This window comes from Lycorma delicatula, chromosome 10, assembly GCF_047948215.1.
Source record: "Lycorma delicatula isolate Av1 chromosome 10, ASM4794821v1, whole genome shotgun sequence".
NCBI lineage: Eukaryota > Metazoa > Arthropoda > Insecta > Hemiptera > Fulgoridae > Lycorma > Lycorma delicatula.
The window spans coordinates 50,504,218-50,522,205 of NC_134464.1; the positions used below are offsets into that span (position 1 = coordinate 50,504,218).

Sequence of the window (17,988 nt, forward strand, 5' to 3'; positions counted from 1 at the left end):
CTTTTTATTAATTAATGTTTTTTTTTTTTTTTCAGAATTAAAGTTTAACAGTTAATCAGAAGCCTCGGGATTTTTGAAATGGACATATTAAGGTAACATAATCAATATTTATTTTATTTAATGAAATATTTATTATATTTATTGATGATACTGTAAGATTATTTTTTATATATTCATTAGTATTAAGTTATTTACTACTCTTTTCATTAAGTTTTTTATTATAAAAACTTTAAAAAAGCTATCTAAAGAAATTTAACCTAATCTAGCCATCCTTTCATAAGAAAAAAAAAAGTTGTATTAAAAGTTTTTACACCAGGTTTCGTTCGATACTTATTTATTTATCATGAGTTTAAAAAAAATTCGATTATGTTAAAATGAGATTAAATTATTTTATCTTAAAAAATAATATTAATAAATAAATGGAAAGATTACATTAATTAAAGTATTATCATCTAATTTTTATTTATTATTATTTTTTTTAAATATTTTTTTATAGTCGCATCATCAATTAAAGTCATTAGCGACTTATCAGTATAATGTAACTGTGTTGTCTTGATCAAACTCAGGCCGACCATTTCTAAGACGTGTGGTTAATTGAAACCCAACCACCAAGGAACACCTCGGTATCCACCATCTAGTATTCAAATCCGAATAAAAGCAACTACGTTTATTAGCATTTAAACCTCAGAACTTCGACTTTGAAATCAGTTGATTTACGATGACAAGTTTACTACTAGACTCAACCGGTGGGTTCTAATATTAAGTAATGTCGTACTTAATGGCGTGACATTTTCACACGTTATAAAATTGCCATTTCATCTCATCCTCGGAAGGAATACCTACGGTGTCCTGGAGGATTAAAAAAAGTTGTTGCTTAAAAATAATGTGTTGTGGAATTTTTTGTGTATTGTAGATAATAAAATAGTAACGGTGTGTCTATTCCGGAGAGATCTTAAGTCATAATTTTTTCGCGGCACTAGATTTAAAAAAGAATTAAAAGTAATTAGTATGGTTAACTTGTAGAGCCGTTGGATTTGTAAGCAAAATTTATAAATTTAAATTTACTTTTTCAAAATTTCTAACTTTGGGGGTGAATTCTATTTGATGAGGCATTTTAAGAATGGTTGAAATGTAATTAAGTGTTATTTTTCAAATAATGTATAGAAAAATAATTTTTCTGCTCAACATAATTTATTTAAGAGAAAAAACAGCCCATGATGAATGGCTTTATATATTAATTGTTTTAATATGTTTTAATATTACTCTGCTGTGGGAGGTGCCTTCGAGCTCAGAGGATCTAGGGTCCCCGTGCGTCATCGCTGACGCCCATCCACGCAAGCGCCGACGAACGACTACGAAGGAGGCTTTCCTTCACCCCATTAAAGCCTTATTAATAGCAAACAGCACCGCAACGAAAATACTGGAGATACTGTAGAAACCAAACATGTATGTTGTGTTGCTTACCACAAAAGCAGTACCAACAGAATTATCTTTTTCAGAGCTATCCGTAAAAACTGTAACATCAGGATCACGCTATTTATAATATTATAAAATCTGTTTTGCCAAAAAAAAAACCTGATTTATGTTCTTTTTATTATACTGATAGAATATCTGACGAGATCTTCTCTCGTTAGGTCAAAGATCTAACGAGAGAAGACCGTCACGGGGGAAATAATATGGAGAAACAGTAAGAGCTTTAGGTAATTGTATATTTAGAGTTGAGAAAAGGCGCTGAGCGGTGATGTCTAGCGGAGTAGTAGATCTCGGCTATTTCTGGTATCGGTTAACTTGCTCGTTGGAGTATACCGCATCAGAAGTTGGATGAGTTGGTTGCACTTTAATCCAAACCAAATAGCAACATATCATTTGCTTCGCCTACTCCAAACAGATAGCTCACCACTGTCCACTAGCAGACTTACTACGGGGCTTGAACAAAATCCGCACCCGTGGTAAGACAGATGAGTGAATTATGGACTGCATCGAGCATCCTTAGACCGGTGACCCGTGCTGACGAATAAGCTACGCAGCCGTACTCCAAGCGGGAACTGACCAGATACCCGGCTACAGTGGTCAAGACGTAAGGCATACAATACCTCGCACAGCATTTTCATTGTAAAAACTTTCTATGGAGAGTTTGCTATGAAGTAATAAAGTTTTTGCAATTGAAACATTAGAGATATTTTTTTTAAAATGAGACTTACGGGTATCTACTGCTATGATCATTCAGTCCGAATGGAAATTTGCAGCGTATGAAAAATGTCATGCCTGACCGGGATTCGAACCCAAAACCTCCGATTAAAAGGTGGAGACGCTACCACTCCCGCCACAAAGGCCGGCAACATTAAAGGTCTGACGTTTACTTTTTTAAATTAGAAAAATTATTAATTTAAAATAGAATTCATAAAAATACTGAAAAATAAAGAATAATTTTTATGAAAGTAGTGAAACAGGTTATTTCTCATTTTGGATCCGGAGTATAATATAGATGCCAACGATATTTTAAATAGCTAAATACACAATAAAAATTCAATGAGTTTGAGCTAAAAAAAAAACAATACACGTTTTATTGCCATATAATACACACACACACACACACACATATATATATATATATATATATATATATATATATATATATATATTATTAAATTGTTAAAACTATTAAACGACTGGTTTTTTATATGAATAAACTTTCAACAAATTTTTGAAAAATATTTAAACCGAAAGGAGTTACTGCAAAAAACCAAAAAAATATATATTACTTTAATAAAGTTGTCTGTAAAATGCCTTTGAAGAAAATCGAAATCGGGTTTTCGCGATATCCTCCCACTTTCATAAGGAAGTTTGAAAAAAAAAATTAATACAGAGTGATTCAAAGAAACGGGAAAAAAAAATTAAGTAACGTAATGAAAATTTTTTTTTAGAAAATGGATTTTATTTCATGTAATTGTACAAATGTTGCCATTTTAGGATACGACATTTTAGTTTATTTTTTAAAGATGACATCTTGCAGGTGACCTCCTCTTCTACGTAAACACTCACGAAGTCTCTTCGTTAAATTGTTCATGGTTTGACGTAACATCTCAACTGGAATTTCCGCAATTGCTTCTCGGATCTTTGCCTTCAGTTCTTCCGTTGTAGCAGGTATACTGTGGAACACTTTGCTTTTAAGGTGACCCCCACAAAAAGTAAGCAAGCTGAGAGATCAGGCGATCTGGGAGGCCATCTAATGTCACCATTTCGTGAAATGACACGTTGTCCAAACAAACGGCGTACAGCTGCCATCGATATTCGTGCAGTATGTGACGTTGCTCCGTCTTGTTGAAACCAGGGTGTGTTAAGAATCGGTGGAAATCTCTTCTGTTGTTCCACAACAAAGGTTTCAAGCACGGCTACGTAACGAGCCGACGTCACTGTAATCGCAAGACCGTTGTCATCAGATGACATAGCACACCACACGGTCACTTTCTGGCTGTGCAACGGAGGCTGGTGTAGCTGCGTAGGATTTTCTTGTGCCCAGTATCTGAAATTTTGCTTGTTAACAAATCCACTGAGGTGGAAATGCGCTTCGTCTGACATCCACAGTTCGTGAAGAAACTCTTCGTTATCATTTATCTTCTGACCATTGCATTACAGAATTGTGCTCGCACAACTGCATCATTCGGTTTCATTTCCTGGACGATCTGCAACTTGTATGGATGGAATTGCAAGTCCTTCACTAACATTCTTCGACCACTTAACTATGCAATTGTAAAGATGCTGAGAGACGACGGATTGACCTATGTGGACTACGTGTGACAGCATCTTGTAAAGCTTGAACATTCTGTGGTGTACGGACGGTTCGCTCACAGCCTCCAGGTTTCTTTTTCATTGCCGATCCAGTTTCCTCAAAATGAGATATCCATGTTTTAATTGCATGTGCTGATGGAACACGGTCGTGCCGTCCCAGATTAAAATGACGGAGAAATTCTCTACGCGCTCCTTCCACACTGTCATTGTTTTTGTAAAACGCTTTGATAGCCAATGCACGGTGCTCACCACTCCAGGGATCCATGAAAACTAAATGGCTGGTTAGGTTAGAGAGGCTGGCGCCACTTATCAAGTGGTACCAATCGCCCAAGGCTACCAACACAACTTTCAAAATTTCCCGTTTCTTTGAATCACCTGTATGATCAATGAATGCCCATATATAGAAATATTTTAGCTAAATTTGAAAAAAATCGGGTTGGTCAAACCTGAAAAAATATAAATCCAAAAGCACTGTTACTAAGGTACGCACATACATATGTTTTTTTTTGGGGGGGATCTGGATGAACTAGTTGGACTCTAAAAAGTAAAAATTGGCAAAAAATAGACGAAAAGTACTCGATCCGCTTTTTCCCCATCGCTATAAATTTCCTTAATTTTGCTATAACGGCAATACAGTTATAGTTTGAAGAATAAAAATAGTACTCTTGTTTAGTTTATAGTATTTATTGAAGAAAAATTTCAGTCTGAATAATTATACTATTTTCAATACATAGACAAAAGAAAGATGGCTGCGGAATAAAATCAAACCAGTATTCAATTTTTGCCTTAATAATGAAGCGATTTATTAAGCTTTAAAATTATCGGCATAAAGAAATAAATAAAATGATTAATTATATTTAACTTTATTTATTATCTTGCTTAATTTTATTTTTTCATTTACAAATTTTTCACTAATTAATTCCCTTTATTCATCTGTCACACGGTTCCCTTCCACAGCGATCCATTGTATATGAATTGCAATATTTATGTGATTTTAATCTGTGGGGTTCTTTTATCATTACTGTACTATTTCATTATTGGTTGACCTGACTCAACTCGAGACAATCTGGTAAGGTGTTATTTTATTAAGGGGTCATTTTGTCTCGAGTAAAAAAAATAAAAAAAAAAATTATTTTTTTTAAAAAGTTAATATTGGAAAAAATAAAATATTAATAAAATTTAAAAGTACTAGATTTAAACAGATATAAAATTTTAGTTTAAGTTTCACTGTAACATAACTACCTCCATCAAGTTGTAGCTGTGTAGAAATTTCCTGTTTAATCCAATTTTTGAAATATGGGACGTTACAAAAAATGGTAGGGTATCCTATTGCGCATTTATTAGTTCCGTACGATACAACACCGTATAGTTTATCATTGCAAATAAATGGACCACCCGAATCACCGATACAAGTATCGGTACCATCTGTTCCACCGGCGCAAAATTGACTTTCAACGTCAAACGAAACAGGAAAATTTTCAAAACAAAAGTTCATATCACGAACATCTTGTTTCAATGCCAAAAGATCATCGTCGAATATTTTACCTTGGGTATCTATCGCACCAAATCCCATTACATAACAATCTCTAAACTTTTCGATCATTTTATCAGAATATTCAACCGGTTTTATATATCTATTATAATAAAAACGGTTAAGAATTATAGCTATTGCAAGATCATTATTGAAAAGATTATTATCATACCTCGGATGTAAAATATATCTGATAATTTCTTCACGTTCAACAAATCTATGCCGTAATGATACCATACCTGCAACGGCATAAAATCGATACTCGGTGAAATTTTTACCGTGGAAACAATGTGCGGCAGTCAAAATTAATTTCTCTGTTATAATACTTCCTCCACAAAAATGGTTTAACGCCGAGAAAGTAAAGTGTCGTTTCTTTCTTTGAACCGAAACAAAAAAGGGAAATTCACCAAATTTAACCTTATAACCGCCGTTAATTCTTTCTGTAGTGTTTCTGACGTGATCATTTTTATCAATTTGTAAAACCTTCGATAATTCGTTGTCTGTAATATTGTTTGAAACACATAAATAATTAAATAAACAAATACTTATTATAAACAAGTAACTACATAACCACATTTTTTTTTAACAAAAACAAATTATAAATCCAATGACATCTATATAATTTTAAAACAACAGAGAATTTAATCACATCATTTTGAATATGATAATCAACACCCAGCTACAAGAATTTATAAAATAAAAACAAACAATTTGTATTTTATTGTTATTTTATTATTAACACATGGTATTTGTTTACATAATCATTACCATGTGTTAAACTAACTGAATTATCTGCTAATTATTCCGGTACCAGTTCTCAAATTATATTCGAATATAAAATTTAAAAAAAACCGTTTAAAAAAGAAGTGAAATAAAACTGTTTCAAAATTTTAATGAAGGATATTAAAAGATATTTTTTTACGTTTAAATAATTTTTTTCTCCTTTAGGCCAACTATGAACCATTTATTATCTATTTTTTTTTACATCCTTGTACGAAGTAAAGGAAGTATTGTAATCGCGAAAAATTTCGGTTTTTAGATTTCAACGAAAATATCCATTTTGACTAGTTTCGGCGTTGAAGTCTGTACGTACGTTTGTATCTAGCATAACTTAAAAACGATTAGCCGTAAAATGTTGAAATTTTGGATTTAGGATTTTTGTAATATCTAGTTGTTCATCACTCCTTTTGATTGCAATCGAATTGACCAAAAATGTCAAAAAAGGCCCAAAATCCAAAACAAATTGAATTTTGGAATTTTTTTCGTAACTGCACTAATAAGCCCTCATTGAGAGCTTTTCAACGATATATCATAAGTGGTTCTTATTTTCATTGGTTCCAGAGTTATAGACAAAAACATTTTAATTAATAAAATATTTAGGTCTTACAAGGAAAAGCGAAGGTACATCGGTTCGAATCGGACTTCATTTCGTTTTGTTTTGTTCGCTTTTTTTATTTAAATATATTGATTTATTAATAATTAATTTTAATAAATTTAAATATTTATTAAAAATTATTAAAAAAAAAAGGTAAATAATAATAAAAAATGAGAAAAAAAATCAAAAGTTATTAGTGAAATAAAATTTGATGTACTTTTATTTTAAAAAAAAGTATATATGTAATTTAATATAGGCGTACAAGGAAATCATGTAATGTCCACATCAGATTTTTTTTAATCTTCAGTCATATGACTGGTTTGATGCAACTCCAAGGTTCGCTATTTAGTGCCAGAATTTCATTTCGGTATACTCCCTACATCCTACATCCCTAACAATTTCTTTTGCATATTCCAAACGTTGTCTGCCTGCACAATTTTTCCCACCTGTCTGTCCCTCCAGTATCAAAGAGACTATTTCAGGGTGCCTGAAAATGTGCTTAAGTTTGTCTCTTCTTTAGCTATATTTTTCCAAATACTTCATCAATTTGTCGCAGCACTTCTTCTACTGTCACTTTATCCACCCACATGATATTTAACGTTCTCGTATAGCACTGCATTTCAGAAGCTTCTAATCTTTTCTTTTTAGTTACTTCGATCGTTCAAGTTTCACTTCCATATAAAGCTCCGCTCCAAACATATACTTTCAAAAATGTTTTTCTGATATTTAAATTAATCTTTGATATAAGCATATTATATTTCTGACTGATAGCTCGTTTCGCCTGAGTTATTCTTCATTTTATACCGCTCCTGTTTCGTCCATCTTTTAAATTTTACTTCCCAAATAAAAAAATTCTTCTACCTCCACAGTCTTTTCTTGTCCTACTTTTATATTCAGTGGTCCATCTACTTTATTTCTACTACATTCATTACTTTCGTTTTGTTCTTGTTTATTTTCGTGCGGCAGTTCTTGCGTGGGATTTCATCCATGCCATTCATCGTTTCTTCTAAATCTTTTAGAATTACTATATCATTACCAAATCGGAGCATCTTTATCTTTTTACCATGCACTTTTACTCCGGATCTAAATTGTTGTTTAACATCATTAACTGCTAGTTCTATGTAAAAATTAAAGTGTAACAGGGATAGGAACATCCTTGTCGGACTCCCTTTCTTATTACGGCTTCTTTCTTATGTTCTTCGATTATTACTGTTGCAGTTTGGTTCCTGCAAATGTTAGCAATTGTTCTTCTATCTCTATACTTGAACCTTAAATTTTTTAAAAATACTGAACATTTTATTCCAGTCTACGTATTAAATACCTTTTCTAAGTCTATAAATGCCATGCATGTTGGTTTGTTTTTCTTTAATCTTCCTTCCATTATTAAGCTGAGCGCTAAAATTGTTTCCTTTTTCCCTACACATTTCCTGAAACCAAATTGGTCTTCTCCTAACACTTCTTCCACTCTGCTATGAATTCTTCCTGTACAGAGTTCTAGTTAAAATGTTTAATGCATGAGTGGTTTAGCCTGTATTTTTCACGTTTATCTGGTCCTCCTCTTTTTGGTATCATGACAATAACACTTTTTATGAGGTCTGTTATCTATTAATAATACTTTCTGTCTCTCTCTCTATCTCTCTCTCTCTCTCTCTCTCTCTCTATATATATATATATATATATATATATATATATATATATATAGAGGTGTAAGTGCACAGTGTGAAATGATTTTTGGAAATTCTGAATTTAAAAAGTTAAAATGGCTCAATATTAAATTTTTCTAAATTCTCCGTAACAATTAAAGATGTCAACTAAATTTTTCGTGTGCGTAATCCTTACGTGAATATCTAAAAACCAGTTTCTAGATTTTTGAAATTCTTCCTTGAAAGGGATGACCAAAGGTAAAGAAATTTGAACAGGTGATTTTCCCTATTTCCGACTATACTAATCGAGATATTCACTAGATTTGATCTTGCAAAATGCTTCAGATAAAAATATCTAAAAACTATTTTTGAGTTATTTTTTAATTTCGAGTTTTTAAGGGTTGGGTGATTTACGGCGCGACGGCTCAACCAACGCAGCCACTGCCACTGTTGCTGTACGTGCGATGCGACTGACTGTATCTGCCTCCGGTTACTTAACCAAAAAAAAATATTATAAAAAAAATTAAAAAACGAGAAACAAAGTACGGTCACTTCCAAATATTATGATCCAGCTATTACGGTCACGAGTAACCAGCTATAACAATCATTTTTAACATGGAGACTAACTATTTTGAACCCGCATTCTTCAGATCAAAATTCTTCAAAATTTTCGGTCCTGTACTGAGCAAACTTTTTCTCTGAAGAAATTACAATACACTAATAGTTTTCATAAATTAACAGGTTTTAATTTTTATTTATCAGTATTATTCTCACTAGCAGAGTGGGAGTAGAGCTCACTGGATCAATGGGAACGTAAAGGGATAGTATTTAATACTTTTCTTAGCATACTTCTTGCTTCCTGACAATACTTTTTAAGCATCTCACTTTTTCCTTCTTTTTCTGTTACTACATTTTTTGTTCTGAAGTTTCTTAGTGGTTAAAAAATTTCAGAAAGGAATTTTTTTTTTAATTTCTGAGATATAAGGTAAAAAGCTGTACGACACACTTACGTACGCATATACATACATACAAATGGGGTTTTTTTTTTTTTTTTAGATAGTTAGACCAAGTTAGACCATAAAATGGCAAAGATTAAAAAAAATCCCGGTATCCCTCTTTTTAGATGATCACCATACTTTTCCTTTGAGGATAGCCTGTTCTAACTATATTCGCCGGGAAAATAATAAAGAATTGTAAAACGCCGATCTCCATGACGGATGGTAACGTCACGACTTTTCATCAGGAAATTCCAAGTTTGAATTCCGGCCAGAGATGGTATTTTTCATACGCTACAAATTTCCATTTTTATATTCCCACGTTGAACTTCTTTGTAAGCTCCTGTGGTGAATTATTTCATCAGTCAAAAAAAAAAAAAAGTTTCAAACGGCAGTCGTGAATGGTGATGACGTATTTTTTTTTAACTGAATATAAATTTAAGTTTAGAAATACAGGGGGTGGTTTTTAAAAAATCCCTTTCGGCACTTCGAAAGGCGGAGATAGATTTCACCGGTGCTAAGTAGGGGATAAAAAAAGATTTCCACCTTAAAGTTAAGAAAAATGTTAAATTTACTCAATAAGACAATGGTTGCCAGTGAAAATAAAAGTTTCACATGTTTAACATACAAACCCCAACCCACCGGGTTAATCTAGTGGTGAACGCGTCTTCCCAAATCAGCTGATTTGGTAGTCGAGAGTTCTAGCGTTTAAGTCCTAGTAAAGTCAGTTTTTTACACGGATTTGAATATTAGATGGTGGATACCGGTGTTCTTTGGTAGTTGGGTTTCAATTAATCAACCATCTTAGGAACGGTCGAACTGAGAATGTACAAGACAACACTTCACTTTTACACTCATACATATCACCCTCATTCATCCTCTGAAGTGTTATCAGAGCAGTAATTACCGAAGGCTAAACAGGAAAATAAAAGACAGAAAACATACAAGCCCCATCTTCTTAGAATTCCAGCAACATTTAGGTTATTCCTTGCCGTAAAGATTGGTTATATCAAAAATTGTTTCAGACAAAAGTTTTAGGTAATGTTTAAAGGACTAACGACCAGTTTAAACCGATTCGATACTGTGCCTATTAAGGGAGCTATGATTCTTTTTGTCTTCGAAACTCCATTTTTTCCACCCATGGTTGTTAATATCAAAAAGTTTTACTTAGATAAGTTTTATGCCCTTTCCAAAAAATAGAAGGAACTTTAAACGGATTCGATATATTTATATTTTGTTTTTTCTACAACACCCCCCCCCCCACTCCCTTGGTCGGAGTTTGCCCATTAACATACTCGACCGAGATTTTGGGTCGTTATATTCTACGTATCAATTTGAAAGTGATTGGCGCAAAGTTGCGGTAGTTATAGTATCCACAAGAAAGTGAAATATATATATAAACCTTGTAACTGACGGTGGTTTTGGGATCTGGAAGATGTGAAATATGTCGAATCATGGTACCCATTACAATAGGGTAGCTTTCTTATGAAATCTACCTAAAAATAAAAGAAACAAAGAGATTAGATTTAGGGAAATTAAATGCTAATTCGCCGGAAAAGTAAAATTCATTAGGAAGTATGTTTTGGTGAAAAATTGTTGGCTTTTTACGACTTTTTTTATCATGCCTCTGTTTTATATTAGCATAATAGATATTGATTGTAATTGAGTTAAATTCTTTAATTGAATTATATTCAACAGTATGGCATAAATTTAAAAACATAAATATCTTGGAATGTGATGATGTGCTCATACGAACAATTAAATGCGTTCGTTTAGTTGTATACCTGTAAAATGTTCAACGGTGAAAAGGTAATTAAATCAGGACTGAGTGTCAGTTGACATCGTTTATAACATAATAACGCTCGCTATATTTATTGAAATTCACTAAAATATGTACAGACACTAATTGGATCCTACTACAATTTACAAGAATTTAATCAATTTCAAATTGTGTTATAGGGTTTTCCGCCCATTCGTGTGGAAAATCACTGTATTGATTATTCTATTAGATGAACTACCATTTGTTGTGATTTTTAAATAGCCTACCAAATTATAATTTCTATTATTGTAAATATACAGGTTTAATTTAATTAAAAATTAGTTTTAATCAACTAATGAATTATTAAAATTAATGTTTAATATTATACGTAAGTCTGACTTGCAATATGCGACCTAGTTCTAATTCCATGGCAACTAGTGAGCAGGAAGCATCTCACTCCACCAAAAACAGTAATGATATTTCATCTGATATTCCCATTCTAAAAACATAAGGTTTACTTATTATCTTCGTCTACTGTATGCATTAAATACACTATAGTTTTTTGTAGAAGAAAAGTCTTTAAATAGATAATACATTGTGGTGTTTTACAGCTGCTTTATGGAAATAAAATCAATTTTATGCTCGGTTAGTATATTTAAATTTTTTTCGGCACTGAACGAATATAATATATTTTCACTGGATCATGTGTTTTACAAATACTATTACGGTACGTAAATAATTTCGTAATTTAAATTTACATTGGGGTGGAATAAGGGTTGATAAATAGAAGATTTTACATTACAATTGTTGGACTCTTTGCCGTATATTTATTTTTTTTCTGGGCACACAACAAAGTGTCGTTATCAGCGCCCGGACACGATATTTATGTAGTACGTAATTAAATAATAAAAATTCACAATTAAAAATTAAATTAACGAATAAAAACCCAAAAAGTGAAATAATGAAATAAAACCACAATGAAATATTACATCAATAATCTGAAATAAAACAATTAAATTACTATTTGCTATACGCCAAATGATATAAATAGCTGAAAGCTACTGCTGAATATTCAAATATTTTAATGTAAACGGACGGCCTTTGAGGGATCGTAAAAGATTGGATAACATTGTTTCATTGATCTCAACATACATCGCATATTGGTTTGTTTGGCATTTCTCCCGCCACCACGCCATTCGGTCGCCCTATAGCATAAGACCGAATGTCTGTACCACAAACGGCTACTGAGCTTCGAAACAGTTTAGCGACCAGTGTCCTAACTAGCTTCTACAGCTAACCTAAACGCGTGAGCGGAAAAAGCGTGATACCATACACCACTCGCTTGCGTGTCCTACCGCTCACTAAAATGGGGAAGCGCACCCCCTCAACTACTAAAACATATATGACTATCAGTAATTAAATTTATCTCTTCAAAGACAGCAATTCACTGCCACGCCTAGGCTGCTCAATGCCAGAAAGTACTTGTTCACCGTTAAAGCGCTTGGAGCCTTAATCTGGCTAGCTAGCCATATCTCTCGGTTAGCTTCCTACAGCAGCGCAATAGGATTCTTTTCCCTTAGATAAATTATTGATATCAGTTGAAGCAACCTCATCAAGGAACTCCCACACGGTCCGAGAATGCGGCTCTCGCCGCTTGTGAGTTGCCAATTTTTCCCTTGACCTCTAAGTTCCAGGGTGGCCTGAGTTCTGCCCCCCCCCCCCCAACCAAGAGCTGGGCAGTCGAACATAATATTTTCGTTCGACTAGACCTCCCCGCAAACGCGCAGCTCATTAGCTCCCAGGCGGAACCGAAACACATATCGTTTTAAATTTACATGGTTGGAGAGCACTCGGGCTCCCGTTGCCCTTAAAAATGAAGGAGAGGCATACTATCCTCCCAGATTTTGTATAAATTCATACAAGGACCTTCCCTTAGTCGTGGCGTGCCGTTCTTGCTGCCATGCTTTTATCGCCAGGCTGTAATGCCTCCGCGGGCGGGGATAGGAATCTGTTAGAAATTTAGAACCGGTGCATTGAGATCACCGTTCCGCTCCGGTACAGATCCGGCTCGAAACCGTATCCGAAATACTTCGGCCTCCCTGCCTCTTCACAATTTCCACATGGCCGCCCGAACTTTCACCAATCGATTGGGAGAGCCTTTCTCAATACAGCCTCGTAGATGGTTGTTTTAAAAATACTAGTGCATACATTTGACGTTCTGCGCTGGACACTCCTTAAATTTTGAATAAGTGCTCGATTTCTTTCCTACCTATGCGCCCAAACGGACATACATCGCATGTCAGCCCCTAGTTTAAACTTGCGACGCAGTGCCGCATAATAAATACAATCCACAAGGATGAGGTGCACAATTAATTGGCGGTCGCAGCGAGCATAAACGGGTGGATTTGTTTGTGTTATCAGATATCCATGAGTGAGCCTAGTGTGTTGTATTCGCAAACGGCAAAATAACCTCCTCCCGACGGTTATTTCTACATGAGGGGTTCCACGGTAAAACGGTGTTCTTAATTGGACGAAGTTTATGATTGATTACCATCAATTTACCACTCTTCATGAATCACCGACTTTAGAAAACTAATAAGACCGTTCGAAACAACGCGATTGGTGAAAGGAAGCCGGAAACAAGTCTCTGTTACTGCATTATCAGCACGCTCATTTCCTATAATTCCAATGTGGCTGGGGATCCAACAGAAGCTCACAGTTGTATTACGTTGATTCATTTGAAAAATAACACGCTGAATCACTTATACAGTAGGATGTCTGTAGTACATGTCACTAATCACCTCTAAGGCACTCGTGGAATCTGAGAAGATAAGTACGTGTCGAAATGTCGGCCTAATTCTATTTAAGGCCTTATTAATAGCCCACAGCTACGCAACGAAAGTACTGACGATGCTGGGAAGGCCAAACATGTATGTTCTGTTGTCAACTACAAAAGCACATTCAAACGAATTAACCTTCTTAGAGCCGTCCGAATAAACTATCGTCAGGGTTCACGCTATTTATAATATAAAATTCTTCTCGTAAAATAACCGGATTTGTATTCTTCTTACGATACAAAGACTAAAGCAGTAATTAACAAGAGAAGGCCGTCAGTAGGGGTAATAACATGCAGCAACAGTACAAACTGGAGGTAATTGAATATTAGAGCGAAGAAAAAGTGTTGAGCTCTAACGCCTAGCGGAGCAGTAGATCTCTGAATATGTTTATTGAAAAGAGAATAATCGCTTTACAGTGTTCCATAGCAAATAACACAAGTACAAGTGCAAAGAGATATAAATTAGAATAAAATTATGATCCCTTTAAACAGGGGTCTCCTTCCTCCTTTTTATTTGTTGTTTAAAGAAAAAAAAAGTATATGATATCACAAATATTTTAGATACTCCACCAAATTTCGGAAGATTCCCTTTTTCCCTGAGTTTTTATATATTTTTTCAAGAAGAAAAAATCTGATGTGGGCATGACTTCCTTATACGCCTATTAAATTACATATACACATTTTTTGAAATGAAAAGTACATAAAATTTATTTAATTAACTTCTGATATTTTCTCATATATATTTTTTTTATTGTTACTATTGAATTTTTGTAAAAACGTTTTTACAATTAGTGGTTAATAATTATTAATAAATAAATATATTTAAGTTAAAAAAAGGGAAATAAAGTCGCATTCGAATTGATGTGCCTTCCCCTTGTAAGATTCAAATATTTCATTAATTAAAATTTTATTTGGCTATAACTTTGGAACCAACGAACATAAGTAACACTTGTATATATCATTGAAAAGCTCTCAGTGAGGGCTTATTACTGCAGTTAAGAAAAAGTCCAAAATGCGAATTATTTTGAATTTTAGGCTGCTTTTTTTGTACTTTTTTGGTCACGTCGATTGCAATCAAAAGGGGTCCACAACTAGATGTTAGAACAGTTCTTAATCCAAAATTTCAACATCCTACGGCTAATCGTTTTTAAGTTATGCGAAATACATACGTACCCACTTACGTATGTAAAGATGTCACGCTGAAACTAGTCAAAATGACTGCACTTCCTTACTTCGTAAAAGGAAGTACAAAAGTAAGGCACGAAGAATTAATTCTTAATAATATTTCACAAATTTTTTTAAATTGATTACTGTGCTTTATTCTGAATGTAAGTATTATATAAATATTTTCTTTTTTGAACTAAATAAATCTATGAAAATCTTCAGAAAATTGGTATTTACTGACCGGAGAGTTACTATGTTGTATATACTACAAGGGTTAAATATCGCAATCAAGAGAAACATCACCTTTTGTTTTACTTTCTAAGCGAATGTAGATACTAGAATAATTATATTAAAGGAGAAAGTTAAGTTACCATCACTAAAATGTTGTTTTCTTTTTGCATATCTTAACGTTTTAGAATCCAACTAGTACATCCAGACCAAAAAAACATATGTATGTGCGTACGTAAGTACTATGTGTGTCGCAATACTTTTGGCCTTGTATATCAGGATTGGTCACATCGATTTTCTTCAAAATAATTAATATGTGGGGCATTGATCATATAATTTTTTTCAAAATTCCTTAAGGTTAGGGGATATCGTGAAAAAATCAAATTTTATTCAGAGGCTTTATAGAGAAAACTTCATTAAAGCAAATTTGTTGCCTAGAATATATAAATAATTCAAAAACTTTTTGATGTCACCAACCATTGGCCCAGGGGAATGGAAAAAATGGGGTTTCGAAGACAAAAAATCATACCTCCCTTAATAGGCACAGTATCGATTCGATTTAAAGTGGTCATCAGACCTCTAAACATTACCTAAAACGTTTGTGTATTTTAGATTCCTTTTTTATATGTAAAAGAAGAACATTTTTTAAAATAACGCTTACGTGCAACAACTATTCTCTTTTACTGAAATAAATTGATGAACCCTCTGCCAGTTATCTAATTTTATGTAATGTTTGCTACTGAACTTATAATATTTATTTTTCATTTCCTTTATTTCCAATTTTATTTTATTTACATTCTCTTTTTAAATAAATTCTCTTCTAACAGAAATTTATTGTTTTTCATTTAATATTACCGTACCTTACATTTTTGTCTATGGATGTAATTTCCATCTTGAAATACTGATTTTGCTTATTATTTATTTATTTGTTTGATTTTTTAAATAACGGATCATTACTCACGATTCCAACTCATATCAATATATAAATATAATTCCGCTTACCAACCAATGTACTTAATTATTATGTTCTAGCGCTTTCGGAAATTATTATTCCATCTTCAGGAACATCTGATAAATTTGTGTATAACTATTCACTTTACATATTAATTTGATGTAGATTAAAATAAAAATAAAATAAAATATTCATAAATATATCAATCGATCAAGTTATAAAATAAGTCGTTAATCTGTACTCTAGTCGATAAAAGCTCTCAACCATGGACATAACCCATGGTATAAAAGAAGTTTGGTCAACATACGAATCAATAATTATAATTTAGAAATTGTTTAAATAAAATATCGTTTTCAAAATTTGTTTGTTCATTTATGTTTGTTATTATTTAAGTAGATGTGGAATTTTTCTATTTTTTATAAAAGTCATTTGTGTATTCAAGGATATTAATAACGTTATTTGGATCTTGGTTGTTTGGCAAAATTAGGTCGCTATTTGTTTCTCTTAATTATATAGTTGGTGTGTTCTTTAATCCCAATCGAAAAAGATCGATTAGTCATACCGATGTATTCTAAATTGCATTTAGCGTATTTCAACTACATACTTCCTGTTTATCTAAATTGAATTTATTATTATGTTTTAATGTTTTAGAAGGACCTTTGTTATTTATGTAGTTTATTATTTTGCTGTTCGTTGTGTATATGCGGTTTTTAATTTAAACGATTAAAGATTTGATTGAATTTCCTGTAATTTATATTATACTCAAATTTAACGTATCATTTCCGTTATATATTTTTTACTTTATTGTATCTTTTATATATATTATTTTTTATTGTAGTATATCTCTTATATAAAAGAGAATGTCCTGACTGATTCACTGACTCATAATCAATGTACAACCAAAACTATTACACGTAGAGACTTGATATTTTCAGGGTACCTTCGTATATTTAAGGAGGCGTACACTAAGAAAGGATTTTGCGAAATTTAGATTTTAAGGGGTTCATAACCCGTTTTCATTTTTATCACATTCTTTTTCCCTTTCCCCCATTTCCCCGTCACCATTACCTTTTTCATAACCCTTTCCCATTCCTTCCCCCATCCCTCTTTTCCTTGTTTCATCCCTTTCTTCTTCCTGTTTCCCCTTTCCACTTCCTTTCTCAATTTTTATTTTCCCCCGTTTTCCTCTTTTTTCCATTTTCCCCTTCTTCCCTTTTACCATTTTCGATTTTTCCCTTTCTCTCTTTTCCCCGTGCGTAAATTGGTCTAGTAGTTTTGTACTCTATAGCGGACACGCATATCGAAAACACTGAAATGAAATCGTAAAATATTTAGTTAGCGTGTGTTGCTTATACGTCCAACAGATAGCGCTGTTTTTTAAAAAAAAACATGTTTTTAACCTGTCACAGGTATGACATCTTAGGTATATAAATTATAGGTTTATAAAAACACGTGCGTATTCGAATGCATCGTTGTGTCAAAATTTCAAAGCAATCCGTGAAGAACTTTCGAAGATTTAAGATTTTGAACAAACGAACATATACATTTTTATTTATATAGATATACCAACTGACCATGCTAAATAAAATTATTCATATCAGTATGTTTGTGGTAATAATTATTTCAATGACTTTAAATTGATTTCGTAATTTTATTGATTCTGGTTTATTTGATAAAAATCGTGAAATAATTTTGTTTTAACAATTTATTCGCTGA

At 32.9% G+C, this 17,988-nt stretch overlaps 1 protein-coding gene across 1 annotated transcript in view; it reads left to right on the plus strand.

Moving 5' to 3' along the window:
• LOC142330863 (uncharacterized) overlaps positions 1-17,988 on the plus strand; it is a 478,952-nt gene that overhangs the window by 217,435 nt on the left and 243,529 nt on the right. Inside the window, exon 2 of the mRNA XM_075376328.1 lies at positions 36-92. The gene's annotated coding sequence lies outside the window, so the exon portion shown is untranslated. The remainder of the gene's footprint in view (positions 1-35; positions 93-17,988) is intronic.